The sequence below is a fragment of the Pinus tabuliformis genome, chromosome 7 (assembly GCF_031772625.1).
Source record: "Pinus tabuliformis cultivar Carrire ecotype Pingquan chromosome 7, CPIR1, whole genome shotgun sequence".
Taxonomy (NCBI): Eukaryota; Viridiplantae; Streptophyta; class Pinopsida; order Pinales; family Pinaceae; genus Pinus; species Pinus tabuliformis.
The window spans coordinates 833,013,469-833,028,760 of NC_142293.1; positions in this window are offsets into that span (position 1 = coordinate 833,013,469).

Consider the following 15,292-nt stretch of genomic DNA (forward strand, 5'->3'; position numbering starts at 1 on the left):
AGCATGGAAATGACTGCGTGTTCATGGTCCGAGAAATTCTCTAAGATGACCATTCTAGTAGCCTGCAAGAAGAGTATCATAACAGAAGCCACTGCTAAGCTCTTCTTTGAACGAGTATGGGTACACTTTGGGATCCCACATTTCATTATCTCAGATCGGGACAACAGGTTCCTAAGTACATTTTGGTCAAGTCTCTGGTCAATGCTGGATACCAAGCTCAATAACTCCACGACTTTCCACCCCCAAACTGATGGCCAAACAGAGGTCGCCAATAGGATGATCATACACATTTTGTGGATGTATAACTCGAAGCTTCATGCACATGGGATGAAAGCCTCCCCTATGTCCAACACAGTTACAACAAAGCTCTGTATAACTCAACTCGCCACAACCCCTTTAAGGTGGGGTTGGGATTCCATCCACTATGTCCCATTGATGTGGCCATACCATTTGCAACTACTCAGGCAGCTTTGTCCCATGTCCAATCTGAAGCTGATAGGGCTAACAATTTCATTGAGCACATCCAACGCATCCGCCAGCAGGTCCATGACATATTGGACAAAGCCAATGCTAATTACAAGTAGTGACATGATCAGCGTGAATGCCACACAAGTTCTAGGTGGGCGACAAAGTTTGGCTACATTTACAGAAGGAGCGCCTCAGTGGGCCCCACCGTAAGCTTCAGTCACCCCGATAAGGGTCATATACCATCACCAAGGCTATATGGGACAATTCTTTGAAGTTCAGTATTCCACCGTTCCTTGGCCTGCACCCACTATTTAATGTGGACCACCTTCGGCCATACTTTCCACCATTATTGGACACATCTGTTTGTAGAACAACTCACACCAATGAAGTTAAACACACACCACATGGAACAAGCCATAACTGATCGGATCATGGACACACATATCAAGAACACTCGCCAACAGATGATCCAACTATATCGATTTGTCAAAATAGACCAATTCCTTCACCACAGAAAGTGGTTCACCAAGGACCAAGTTCAATAGAAATTTCCCCATCTCATGGAGGCTCTACACACAATGGGGACCATTTCTTCTTAAGGAGGGAAGAGTGATCCAAGTGGATATTGGTGGCCACCCACCTATTCCACCTAGGCCTCTAGTCGGTTTCATTAGTTTCCTTGTTTATAGCAAATTTTATTATTTTTAGTAGTTTTTTGGGTCGTGAACTTCCGGAGTAGTTTTGATCCCCTAAACGACATTTTTTTTAGGTCCGTAGGAAGCCCATAGCCATAGGTTGGGGCTTGTGGAAAATCCTGTATTACTTAGAGAAATCTTTCCAATAAGGTATCATACACGCCAAACAAAGATAATATGACCAAGTTACGACCCCGAGAAGTTGGTTGCCCAACTAACTGCAATGGGGCCCATAAACTCTTCGGATTCCATCTCCTCGGGTTAGGGTTTTGGTTGTTTAGGGTTTTCCCTTGTTGTTCAATAATAAAAAAGGCCATTGAGCCTCATTGTAACATAGTTCAGAGCCTATAGCTTCTACATCTCTTCTTAGAGATAAGCTACTATCATCCGAGCTAGTTTATTTCAATTTTGCTTGTAAGCATATTTTGGTTCTTTGATATTAATGAAATGAAATGTTATTTCTGTTGCATCTGTGTATTTGTGGTTATATCTGTATTTTTTTGCATTCTTGTTTAAGTTCAGGTCAATTTTATGATACATTTCACATAGTCAAGATTAAAAAAATCATAAAATTTAAGTAAATTACAACTTTATTATTATTGTGAAAAGGAATTAATATATGATTTAAATACATATACATTTAAAAACATGCAACTAGAATTTTAATTGTATAGATTAACCCCCACTTTATCTTATATATTCTTAACTTACAAATTGACCTTGTTATAGTATTTTGAATCAATAATTTGGTTTATACACATAACTTGCACAAAAAAACCTCAACACATATCACACACCCAAAATATATAATACAAATTAATTTAATTTTGTAATAAATTTTTAATTAAATTAAAAAATTAAATATACATAACGACCTTTAAAATAAATCTCAATCTTCCATACTCACTATTATTAAAAATATTTCATAATTATTCCATAAGATAACCCATTCCAAAATAAAAATGAATTATCAAAGTAATTACATCATAAACCCATTCCAAAACAAAAACGAACTATCAATGTAATTACACCATAAAGTGAATACATTTATGTCTTTTGATCAACTATCAAAGTAATTACATAATAAAGTGAATACATTTATTTATTTTTGTTGAACCTGCTTCGTCTTCTATGCACTGGATCTTTAGCAATCTTTGGAATATTCCTTGAATCTACAGTTAACTTAGTTAACTTATCTTCATCCACATATTTCAAAAACTTTCCTTTCAAAGTGATTTCGCTCTATCGTGACTTTACATGAATTCTGTTCATCGAAATTTTCAGTTTTTTTAGGCAATTTCCCACAGTTTTTGCTCAAATGTTTTACATCAATCTCTGATCTAAATTTACAAATTGCAATCTTTTGTTGTCCTTATTTTTTCATTTTTCCTTGCCTCTATGATCAATCTATTGAATTGACATTAACACTTTCATCTTGAGTACTCAACAAGAATCATCATTTGAGATCGGACGCTTTTGTGAGAAGATAAGTCAGATTGATATTGCATTTTTAGAATACTCACATTGAAATTTATTTGGTCGAGCTTTTGAGCCATCAAGTGTGGTTCATACTCAAAACAAAGATATCAAGTCCGATCTATAACAAAGAGATAAATAGATGAAATATACTTTAAAAAACAAACAAAACCATGAAAAAAACAAAATACTTGTCACTCTGAAAAGTTGGTTACCTTCCGTGTAAGTTGACATAATAAGTGTTTAAATAATTTGCTGATATGTTCACTGTTTTCATAAATTAGCTAACATGTTTAAGGGACTTAAATAGAAGAGTATGGTCATGAGGGCTTCACTCAATGAATTTTTGGCATAGCACATGCGTTCATGGTATACTAAACAATACCCTTAATTTGACTACATATTGGAGAATACCTATAAAAATCACTTTATTTAACCCCCTACGAATAGGAACCCAATACACCTTCCCAATTTAAAAAACCCCTACTTTCACTAGATATTGTAGGTATACAATTTTTCATTAATATTTTTTATACCCCTTTACATTTTTCATTAATTTTGAGTTCCATTGTTTATACACAACATATAAAACCCTTTACCCCCTATTATATGCTCAATATATTATGTCAAAGCTTCCTCAATATATATCCCCCAATATGAATACACATGGTTTTGCTCCCCTAATGAAACCCCATGAGTATGGTTGATGACAGGGATGAATAACATTCCAAAATGTGATATTTAGTTTTAAAAATGAAAATGAATTTATTTATTTTTTAACTTACTTTGGAAAAGATGTTATAAAAGTATGTATTATTATTTAATGATTTAATGTTGTCACAAGTAATATGTAGATGATACATCATCACATTTTAACATTATGATGATTTATATATTAAGCATTGTTACATTTCACACATTGCAATATTAATGGTGTATTCATTAAAAGCTTGGTTATTGTGATTCTAAATTTCAGGAACATTTATAGGAGTGAGGTTAAACAATTAATTTCAATCTTGCAACAATGCATCTCATTTACAATATTCTCAAATTCTACACCTAGTATAGATCCATCTTAACTATGGATATTGCATGTCCCAAGAGGGATCAAATTTCTTAATGTGCAAACCTCTTTGAAGTGCAAAACTTGAAAAGATGTTTAAACTTCGAGCGATTTGATACCTTATATATATATATATATATATATATATATATATATATATAGTTTTTGGATAAACAAAATTGACTAAAAAAATACTTGAAATGACCAAAATGTAGCAATACTTGAAATGTTTTAACCATAGGAAATTATTTTTTTTCATTTTTTTAAACCATATATAATATTATACATAGTTGACACATTTTACTTAATATGAAAATATTTTGTTTATGCACAGTATCCACAATATTTTTTTGTTACTAATATATTTTTACGCACACTTCAATATTACTATTAAGTAATTTTGCAAATTAAAATATTTTATTTATAACTCAAATTAAATTTTAATTATTATTAGTATTAATATTTTTAAATTTGACATTAATTTTATATTAAGAATCAAATGAATTACACATCTTTATCTTATTATAAAGTAATTAAAAAACACATTTTCAATTATTTCTTTATTATTATTAAGATTAACATTAAGTTTTTGGTTATAAAGTCAATATTCGCATGCCTATGTTAAAAGTGGAAAGCCAGTGGATTAAAAATGGAATGATTGCAATTTGGAATATGGTATTCCCTTTCCCTACGACTTTCCAAAACAGAGCGGAACTTCATGAAAGGAAAGCCAGAGGATAAAAAAGGGAATGATTGCATTTTGGAGTGTAAAATATCGAGGGTTCATCTGGATTTCCAATGCATGTGGGATATATTGGGAAAGATTATTGGTGCAGCGACATTATTGCCACTAACAGCCTTGCAATTTCTGTGGCCGAACCAAGAATAAAGAGACTTCGTTTCAATAGTTTGGTTATCCACCGTTGGAGTTTTAGATTGAGCGAGTTGGAGTTTGAACGACAATGGGGAGAGGAAATGCGAGAACTATGAATCTGAAAATGCCTATGTGGTTGACTGCACTGGTTTTTTTGGCCTTGCTATCATACTGTATAACTATTTCTTTGAGAGCTTTGTATTATATTTCTTAAATTTCAATAATTACTGATTTTTATATTTAAATTAATCATTGTTTTTTAATTATTTGCAGATCCTGGGACTCTAACTGAATCTAAAGATATTTTCGATTGTGACGCAAGCCTTGTGTGCGACCCTAACCACAGCAATTGTCCCTCGGATAAGCCTGACTGTACATTTCAGCCTGCTACAAATTATTTTGTGTGTTGTAATGCTAGAAAATTTGTGTGAGAGAATTTTAGAGAAAGTTGTAAACCTACAAGGCTATTATGAGTACATTTAGCCGTTAATTAAATAATGGAGAGGAGTAACTTAGTATCGGAGTACTTTTGAGTTGAGATGAAAATGTCTCTCACGGTCATAACTTGGTTTTGAAAATAATTTTGGATATATTACGTATCTAAATAGTTCTGAGATGAAATGAAAATGTCATTATTATAAATGAATAATAATTCTTCATTTTATAGGAAGATAAATCTTATTAGTAATTATTAGTTTCATATAATGATAGAATTTTATTTTATAGTACTCATGAAATAATTTAATCAAAACATGTATTGAGAAACATTGAAAAGCTTAATATTGGTGTTAGATGTGAATACGAGGAAAGCATTAATTTTCAGATCCTTCTTGTTAACTAAGAGTATTTTTATAATCTTTATCTAAGACATTTAATAAGTTATGTAAATTATAGTTTTAGAAAAAAAAATTATAATTTCTTTTAAGAGTAATGGTTAGGCTTCTACTCCACTTACTTCACTTAGCTTTTATGTAAATTATAGTTTTTGGAACAATTTTTATAGTTTTTTTTTTTCAAAGTAATGGCTGGGCTTTTACTCCACATTCTGAATTCCACATAATTTAAATAGGATTTTACTCCACTTTCTGAGCTACATGGTTACAAAGAGGAATATATAATCTTTATCTACATGTAGTGATATATTAAATTACACATATGAAGGTTATTTAAGTAAAAACCCTCCTTAAGTTATTCATGTAAAAACCCTATTTTCTTCTTTGCATTCTACTCATCCATTAAAAGAGAAAACTATAATTGGAAAGGGTAAAATACTCATTATTTAGTTTGCAATAGTTTAAACCAGTCCACACAATGCTTGGTGTTTGGTTCATTGTTCCACGCAAAACCTCTTCTCCTCTGATGTCGAGTGAATGACAGACATAAGTATCATTCTCCCACGGTTTTTCCTCTTTTATTTTTCCCCCTCTCCCGTAACAGATCTATGGTCAAATAAAGAAAGTTAAGGGTGGTTATCAAGAAATGAAACCTAACTAAAATGGTTAAAGATAAACTTTATTAACAATATTCTATTCATTTTGAAATTGCAATATAAGAATATTTTTTTACTTAAGTTTTTACATGAATATTTATGATAGGGATATTACATATTCCCCCCCTTAACAAGAACACTGTCCTCGGTGTTCATCTCTCGTTGGAACTTTAGATTTTACCCATGATATAACCATCTAAACCACACAAAAAATGATCATTCCTCTTTAAAATCAAAGATTGCATTCCAAGAAATGACAATAAACAAAAATTATAATGTTATAACATAAGAAAAAATCAATAGTCATAAGCATTTATAACTGCAAAAATATGCAATTTCTAATTTCCATGACTTGGCTCTTATTCAAATTCATAATATACAAAAACAAATCTCTATATCAACTTACCATTACTTACCAACTACTCTTGAAAATCATAATCACTTTCATGTAAGCATTTTAATAGTGATTGGACAACCCATCAACCCTCCATGGTAAGTAACCTGTAATGTATGACTAACAAATTCAATCACATTAGTCACAATATTTTGACTCAAATGAAATACTTTTAACTATCAATTAATTGTGCAATGTTAGATTATATTTAAATCATGATACTTTTACAAGCACTTAAAGAGCACTAACACTAATAATCAAAATGATAAATCACTACACCACATGCACACTGTATTAACTCTCACTAAAGACATCCACCGGAGTACTTCTAAAAGTACCAAAAGAGCACCTAGCTCTCTAATCATCAAAACAATCAATCACTGCATCAAGTGAAAATTGTCTTAGCCCCTACTAAGACGTTCACAAGATTGGTAATACAACAAAGGAACTAAAATTCCAATAACTCCTTACTGAGCACTAAAATCTTTTTGTGTTAAAATGTGCATGACATTTTTTTTACAATTATATATATAATTCATTTTTTTGACACAACACATAACTAATTAATTAATTTGTTCTCCTATAAAAACCATAGTGGCAAAATAATGCTCCTCCCAAGCCATGGGAACTGATTTCCACAACCAGATCGAGTCATTTTCACATCCAGACAATTATTTGACAAAGGAAATACCAAGTCTAGTATGGAATTCCATTGGCCAACTAGCTCAAGAATTCCAATGACCACATAGGGTCCAATATAAGATTCCTTTTGGCAGCATCCTGCTTATTCCTTTGACAACGTCCCGTCTATGAGGAATTTTGGGCTTCCTCCAACAACCTCCAAATCAATAAAGTTGCCTAAGGTTTTTTACCCTCTTCACCATCTTAGCAAACTCTTTTCCCTTACTGAGATCATTTATCTCTAAGGAGAGGAAATCCGGGCAGGCAAGTACCATCAACCCCTCCGGGCAGGTAACTGCCATCAACCCAAGGCATTCTAGTCTTTCACATCTATCCACGACTGTCTGACATGTTAAATTTCTCTTTTATCACTCTTACCCACAGTAATTTACATAGTGAAACATATGCACATTACGATTAACAAAAGAAACATTCATGTACACCATGCTCAACATGGGTCCATAATATCTTGATTAATAGGAAACACAACTGACATACATGTTGTATGCATTCTAATTTTCCAAATAATACATGCATATCATATAAAATTATAATTTCTCATTTATGATTGCAATTCACATTGCAACATTTTACATGACGAGTTTTCTTGTTGCCATTAAGCTACCACTACTTAATCCCATCAGCAACGTTAGTTATAAATATGCATCATTTAACAAGTATTCACTTTCCAAATCATTTTAGTTTCATGCATAGAATATTGGCATGCATAAAAGTATATGCAAATATTCATTAATGTGTAAATGTCAATAATAGTTGAGTTAACAATCTAAACATTTCCAATTTCTCATAGTGTATTGTTAGCAACAGATCGATATATGAAGTAACTACCATAATCACTTGTTTACGAATTGTAATAATCTTAAATCAAATTCAATTAATGCATATAAGTTCTATTAGTTAGTCATACAACACTAACCAATCACAGCTACCAACCCTTTTAATGCATCCATGACAAGACTTAATAAAAAATTAGTTATTACAATCAAGTCTCATTACTCGACTCATTGTTTATTTTCAATATCCAAAGGGGTTCTTACAATGTTCTTTTTAAAACACTATCATCATATTCAAGGACATTCCCCGTATTTTACATTCATGCATTGACTCATTAAAATTAGTTCATTGTAACTTCAATCATGTTCATTAAATGTATCATTATTATTGCCATATTTGCAAAGCAAAAGTTGGTAGTTGATTGTCACTTTCCTTAATGAGTGTTCAATATTGTTCATAAGTGTAATGAGTGTTCAATATTATTCTTATGTGTAACAAAAGTTTTATTGTCTTTTATCCTCATCAAGAATCCAATGTCATGAACATAGTTTCGCAGCAAACTTTATTACTTACTACTGAAAGCAGTTATAAACACGAATCACACATATCATGTCAAAAGTAGTGTATTACATAAATCAATATGTAGATTGTTAAGCTCATACCTAAGTTAATAACCATTGGTGGCATACCTCAATTTCTTTAACGCTTACCAATTCCCAAAGGCGCCAATGCTACAACCTTTAGCTCTGATACCAATTGTAACATCCCCCGGTAACCTCACATGTAAAAGCAGGGAGTTAGAATTTTTTACACAAATTACCCACAAGTAAATATCCAAAATCACTACTCCACATTCCTCATTAACCATTAGATATAATGTTCATTAGTACATAAAGTAAATTGCAATAAAGGACAGTAAGTTGCATAACCATTGACAACCACTATTGTATTATATTAACATAAATTGTCTCAAGAACCTTGCATCCATTTCATCATTCCCTTAACCATATTAATTAATCACATACTTGACATTATGATTATCACATCAAATAACGAATCAACATCATTAAGGATTCAACACCATCAATTTGACACAATAAGCAATCACGTCATTGAACATCAATATACCCTAGAAACCCCGTAGGGTGAAAACCAGCAAATGTTTAATTTAATTATTAAACGGTCATGAGGGTTTTCACCTCTCACTCAATGGCTTATAAGGGATTCCATCCCTTATCCATTGTTATAAAATATTACAATGAAATATCATAAAAATGTCACATAACTAGCTAAAAGCTATTACATTTTCCATGAAACCCTTTACCTACATATCACCACTCTCTACATCCTTGTGGCATGATTGTTCTATCAATGTATGATCCCGCAACTCGTACTCATGAGCATGCACCATTAGTTCTTTACCTACCACAATGTTAAACATCATTTTTCTTTGGCACAAAAACTGCCATTGTTTCCTGTCATTGTTGTCGTCAACAAGCTTTGGCAACAAGATTAGATACAATATTAATCAATCAATAATCAGTCTCTAAAAGTGATCTTTTAACATCTACTCATGTGCATGAGTTGTAAATATAATATCACAACATGCTTCTTCTAACAACGTTGTGCACAAATAATTATCAAGCATGTCATAATAATTAACTAGTACATTTATTCAAGTAAATACTTGTTTTACTTTCCACAATTCTTATTCACACTAATGCATATTTCTTTTTAAGAGATCTAACCCAATAGTTCTACAAATCCATGTTTCTCTTTAAAATATATAACACAATAGTTATATCTTCATACATGTAATAAACTATTGTTTTTATGCTTTTGCATATGTGTTCTTTTCACATAGTTATTTTTCAAGAACCCAACATAGTTTCTCTATAATTTATGTACAAAGTTATTATGCATTTGTTTCCATGAAAGTATCATAAAAAATTTCTCGTGCATTTGTTTTCAAAAAAGTATCATATTCAACCTTTCTTTTGGGCATAAAAACTAAGATAATGATAATGGTAACCCTTTATGCATTAAACCATGCAATTAAATCAAACTATCCAATATGCAACACACAAATCCTTTACCTTTTTACTCACCAAAACATGTAACTTTTGCAAACTATTGCAAAGAAATTAACACCATTAACTTATCTTTCATGCATAAAAAGATATATTCTTTCCAAAGAAGGTTCCTATGACTTATCTCTGTGCATTTTATCTATGCATAGGTTATTATATTTTCTCATAACTAAGTATTGTTTTTCAAGAGAACTCTCTACCCATGAGAATATTTCACAAATTACCCTCTTTAATCTATATTCACTTCCAGGAAAATGACTACGAAATCCCTTTTTAAGAAAAGAGAATTCATCCTATCTTTTCTTACATAAAGACATATGCATGTTATATAAAGACAATAAATGTTACTTATCTTTTAATGTTGCAAATATATATAATAACCATCTTTTCCTATGTATAGTAATAACAATCTTTAGCTACATGTAGTAATATATTTTATCTAACAAGAAAAATATATAATAGCAATCTTTATTTATATGGAGTAATATATTTTCTTTATCAAGAAATATATATATAATAATCAATATTTATCTACATCTAGTAATATATTTTCTTTACCAAGGGGAAAATATAACCTTAATTTACATGTAGTAACATATTAAATTACCCATACTAAGGTTATTTAAGTAAAAACCCTCTTTAGGTTATTCAAGTAAAAGCCATATTTTCTTTACCAAGAGGAATATATAATCTTTATCTACATGTAGTGATATATCAAATTACCCATATTAAGGTTATTTAAGTAAAACCCTCCTTAGGTTATTCATGTAAAAACCCTATTTCCTTCACAAAGACGAATATATAATCTTTATCTACATGTAGTGATATATTAAATTACCCATACTAAGGTTATTTAAGTAAAAACCCTCCTTAAGTTATTCATGTAAAAACCCTATTTTCTTCTCTGCATTCTACTCATCCATTAAAAGGGAAAACTAGAATTGGAAAGGGTAAAATACTCATTATTTAGTTTGCAATAGTTTAAACCATTAAAAACTAAAAACATAAAAAATTACCTCTGCAGCATAAATTGTCATAAGTCTACACCTCAAATTGCAAGGCACCATTGAATCCAAGGAAAATCGCCATTGTAAACAACCATTTCTCTACGGTGTTTGTTGTCAGTCCCATGGTGTTTGTTTATAGTCCCCCACGCAAACAGTCCCATGGACACGCCTGCCTGGTGTTTGTTTACTGTCCCCCACTCAAATAGTCCACACAATGCCTGGTGTTTGGTTTACTTTACTGTTCCCCACGCAAACAATGCACACAGGTTTACTGTCCCCCTTGCAAACAGTCCACACAATGCCTGGTGTTTGGTTCATTGTTCCATGCAAAATCTCTTCTCCTCTGATGTCGAGCGAATGACAGACATAAGTATCATTCTCCCACGGTCTTTCCTCTTTTTTTTTTCCCCCTCTCCTGTAAGAGATCTCCGGTGAAATAAATAAAGTTAAGGGTGGTTATTAAGAAATGAAACCTAACTAAAACGGTTAAAGATAAACTTTATTAATAATATTCTATTTTATTTTACTTAAGTTTTTACATGAGTATTTACGATAGGGATATTACATACTCCCCCCCTTAACAAGAACACCATCCTCGGTGTTCATCTCTCATTGGAACTTTAGATTTTACTCATGATATAACCATATAAACCACACAAAAAGTGATCCTTCCTCTTTAAAATCAAATATTTCATTCCAAGAAATGACAATAAACAAAAATTGTAATGTTATAACATAAGAAAAAATCAATAGTCATAAGCATTTATAACTGCAAAAATATGCAAGTTCTAATTTCCATCACTTGGCCCTTATTCAAATTCATAATATACAAAAACAAATCTCTATATCAACTTACCATTACTTACCAACTACTCTTGAAAATCATGAGCACTTTCACGTAAGCATTTTAATAGTGATTGGACAACCCATCAACCCTCCATGGTAAGTAACCTGTAATGTATGACTAACAAATTCAATCACATTAGTCACAATATTTTGAGTCAAATGAAATACTTTTAACTATCAATCAATTGTGCAATGTTAGATGATATTTAAATCACAGTACTTTTACAAGTACTTAAAGAGCACTAACACTAATCATCAAAATGATAAATCACTACACCACATGCACACTGTATTAACTCTCACTAAAGACATCCACAAAGTACTTCTAAAAGTACCAAAAGAGCACCTAGCTCTCTAATCATCAAAACAGTCAATCATTGCATCAAGTGAAAATTGTCTTAGCCCCTACTAAGACGTTCACAAGATTGGTAATACAATAAAGGAACTAAAATTCCAATAACTCCTTACTGAGCACTAAAATCCTTTTGTGTTAAAATGTGCATGACATTTTTTTACAATTATATATAAAATTCATTTTTTTGACACAACACATAACTAATTAATTAATTTGTTCTCCTACAAAAACCATAGTGGCAAAATGATGCTCCTCCCAACCCATGGGAATTGGTTTCCACAACCAGATTGAGTCATTTTCACATCCAGACAGTTATTTGACAAAGGAAATACCAAGTCTAGTATGGAATTCCACTGGCCAACCAGCTCAAGAATTCTAATGACCACATAGGGTCCAATATAAGATTCCTCTTGGCAGCGTCCTACTTATTCCTCTGATAGCGTCTCGTCTATGAGGAATTTTGGGCCTCTTCTAACAGGCTCCAAATCAATAAAGTTGCCTCAGGCTTTTTCCCCTCTTCACCATCTTGGCAAACTCTTTTCCCTTACTGAGATCATTTATCTGTAAGGAGTGGAAATCTGGGCATGCAAGTACCATCAACCCCTCCGGGCAGGTAACTGCCATCAACTCAAGGAATTCTAGTCTTTCACATCTATCCATGACTGTCTGACATGTTAAATTTCTCTTCTTACCCACAGTAATCTACATAGTGAAACATATGCACATTACGATTAACAAAAGAAACATTCATGTACACCATGCTTAACACGGGTCCATAATATCTTGATTAATAGAAAACACAACTGACATACATGTTGTATGCATTCTAATTTTCCAAATAACACAATCATGCATATCATATAACATTATAATTTCTCATTTATGATTGCAATTCACATTGCAACATTTTATGTGACGAGTTTTCTTGTTGCCATTAAGCTACCACTACTTAATCCCATCAGCAACGTTAGTTATAAATATGCATCATTTAACAAGTATTCACTTTCCAAATCATTTTAGTTTCATGCATACAATATTGTCATGCATAAAAGTATATGAAAATATTCATTAATGTGTAAATGTCAATAATAGTTGAGTTAACAATTTAAACATTTCCAATTTCCCATAGTGTATTGTCATCAACAGACCGATACATGAAGTAACTACCATAATCACTTGTTTACGAATTGTAATAATCTTAAATCAAATTCAATTAATGCATATAAGTTCTATTAGTTAGTCATACAACACTAACCAATCACAACTACCAACCATCTTAATGCATCCATGACAAAACTTAATAAAAAATTAGTTATTACAGTCAAGTCTCATTACTCGACTCATTGTTTATTTTCAATATCTAAAGGGGTTCTTACAATGTTTTTTTAAAACACTATATCGTCATATTCAAGGACATTCCCCGTATTTTATATTCATGCATTGACTCATTAAAATTAGTTCATTGTAACTTCAATCATGTTCATTAAATGTATCATTATTATTGCCATATTTGCAAAGCAAAAGTTGGTAGTTGATTGTCACTTTCCTTAATGAGTGTTCAATATTGTTCATAAGTGTAATGAGTGTTCAATATTGTTCTTAAGTGTGACAAAAGTTTTATTGTCTTTTATCCTCATCAAGAATCCAATGTCATGAACATAGTTTTGCAGCAAACTTTATTACTTACTACTCAAAGCAGTTATAAACATGAATCACACATATCATGTCGAAAGTAGTGTACTACATAAATCAATATATAGATTGTTAAACTTATACCTGAGTTAATGCCCACTGGTGGCATACCTCAATTTATTTTCCGCTTACCAATTTCCAAATGTGCCAGTGCTACAACCTTTAGCTCTGATACCACTTATAACATACCTCGATAACCTCACATGTAAAAGTAGGGAGTTAGAATTTTTTACACAAATTACCCACAAGTAATTATCCAAAATCACTACTCCACATTCCTCATTAACCATTAGATATAATGTTCATTAGTACATAAAGTAAATTGCAATAGAGGACAGTAAGTTGCATAACCATTAACAACCACTATTGTAGTATATTAACATAAATTGTCTCATGAACCTTGCATCCATTTCATGATTCCCTTAACCATATTAATTAATCACATACTTGACATTATGATTATCACATCAAATAAGGAATCAACATCATCAAGGATTCAACACCATCAATCTAACACAATAAGCAATCACATCATTGAACACCGATATACCCTAGAAACCCCGTAGGGTGAAAACCAACAAACGTTTAATTTTATTATTAAATGCTCGTGAGGGTTTTCACCCCTCACTCAATGGCTTATAAGGGATTCCATCCCTTATCCATTGTTATAAAATATTACAATGAAATATTATAAAAATGTCACATAGCTAGCTAAAAGCTATTACATTTTCCATGAAACCCTTTACCTACATATCACCACTCTCTACATCCTTGTGGCATGATTGCTCTATCAATGTATGATCCCACAACTCGTACTCATGAGCATGGACCATTAGTTCTTTACCTACCACAATGTTAAACATCATTTTTCTTTGGCACAAACCATCATCGTTTCCTGTCATTGTTGTCGTCAACAAGCTTTGGCAACAAGATTAGATACAATATTAAACAATCAATAATCAGTTTCTAAAAGTGATCTTTTAACATCTACTCATATGTATGAGTTGTAAATATAATATCACAACATGCTTCTTCTAACAACGTTGTGCACAAATAATTATCAAGCATGTCATAATAATTAACTAGTACATTTATTCAAGTAAATACTTGTTTTACTTTCCACAATTCTTATTCACACTAATGCATATTTCTCTTTAAGAGATTTAACCCAATAGTTCTACAAGTCCATGTTTCTCTTTAAAATATATAACACAATAGTTATATCTTCATACATGTAATCAACTATTGTTTCTATGCTTTTGCATATGTGTTCTTTTCACATAATTATTTTTCAAGAGCCCAAAATAGTTTCTCTATCATTTATGTACAAAGTTATTATGCATTTGTTTCCATGAAAGTGTCATAAA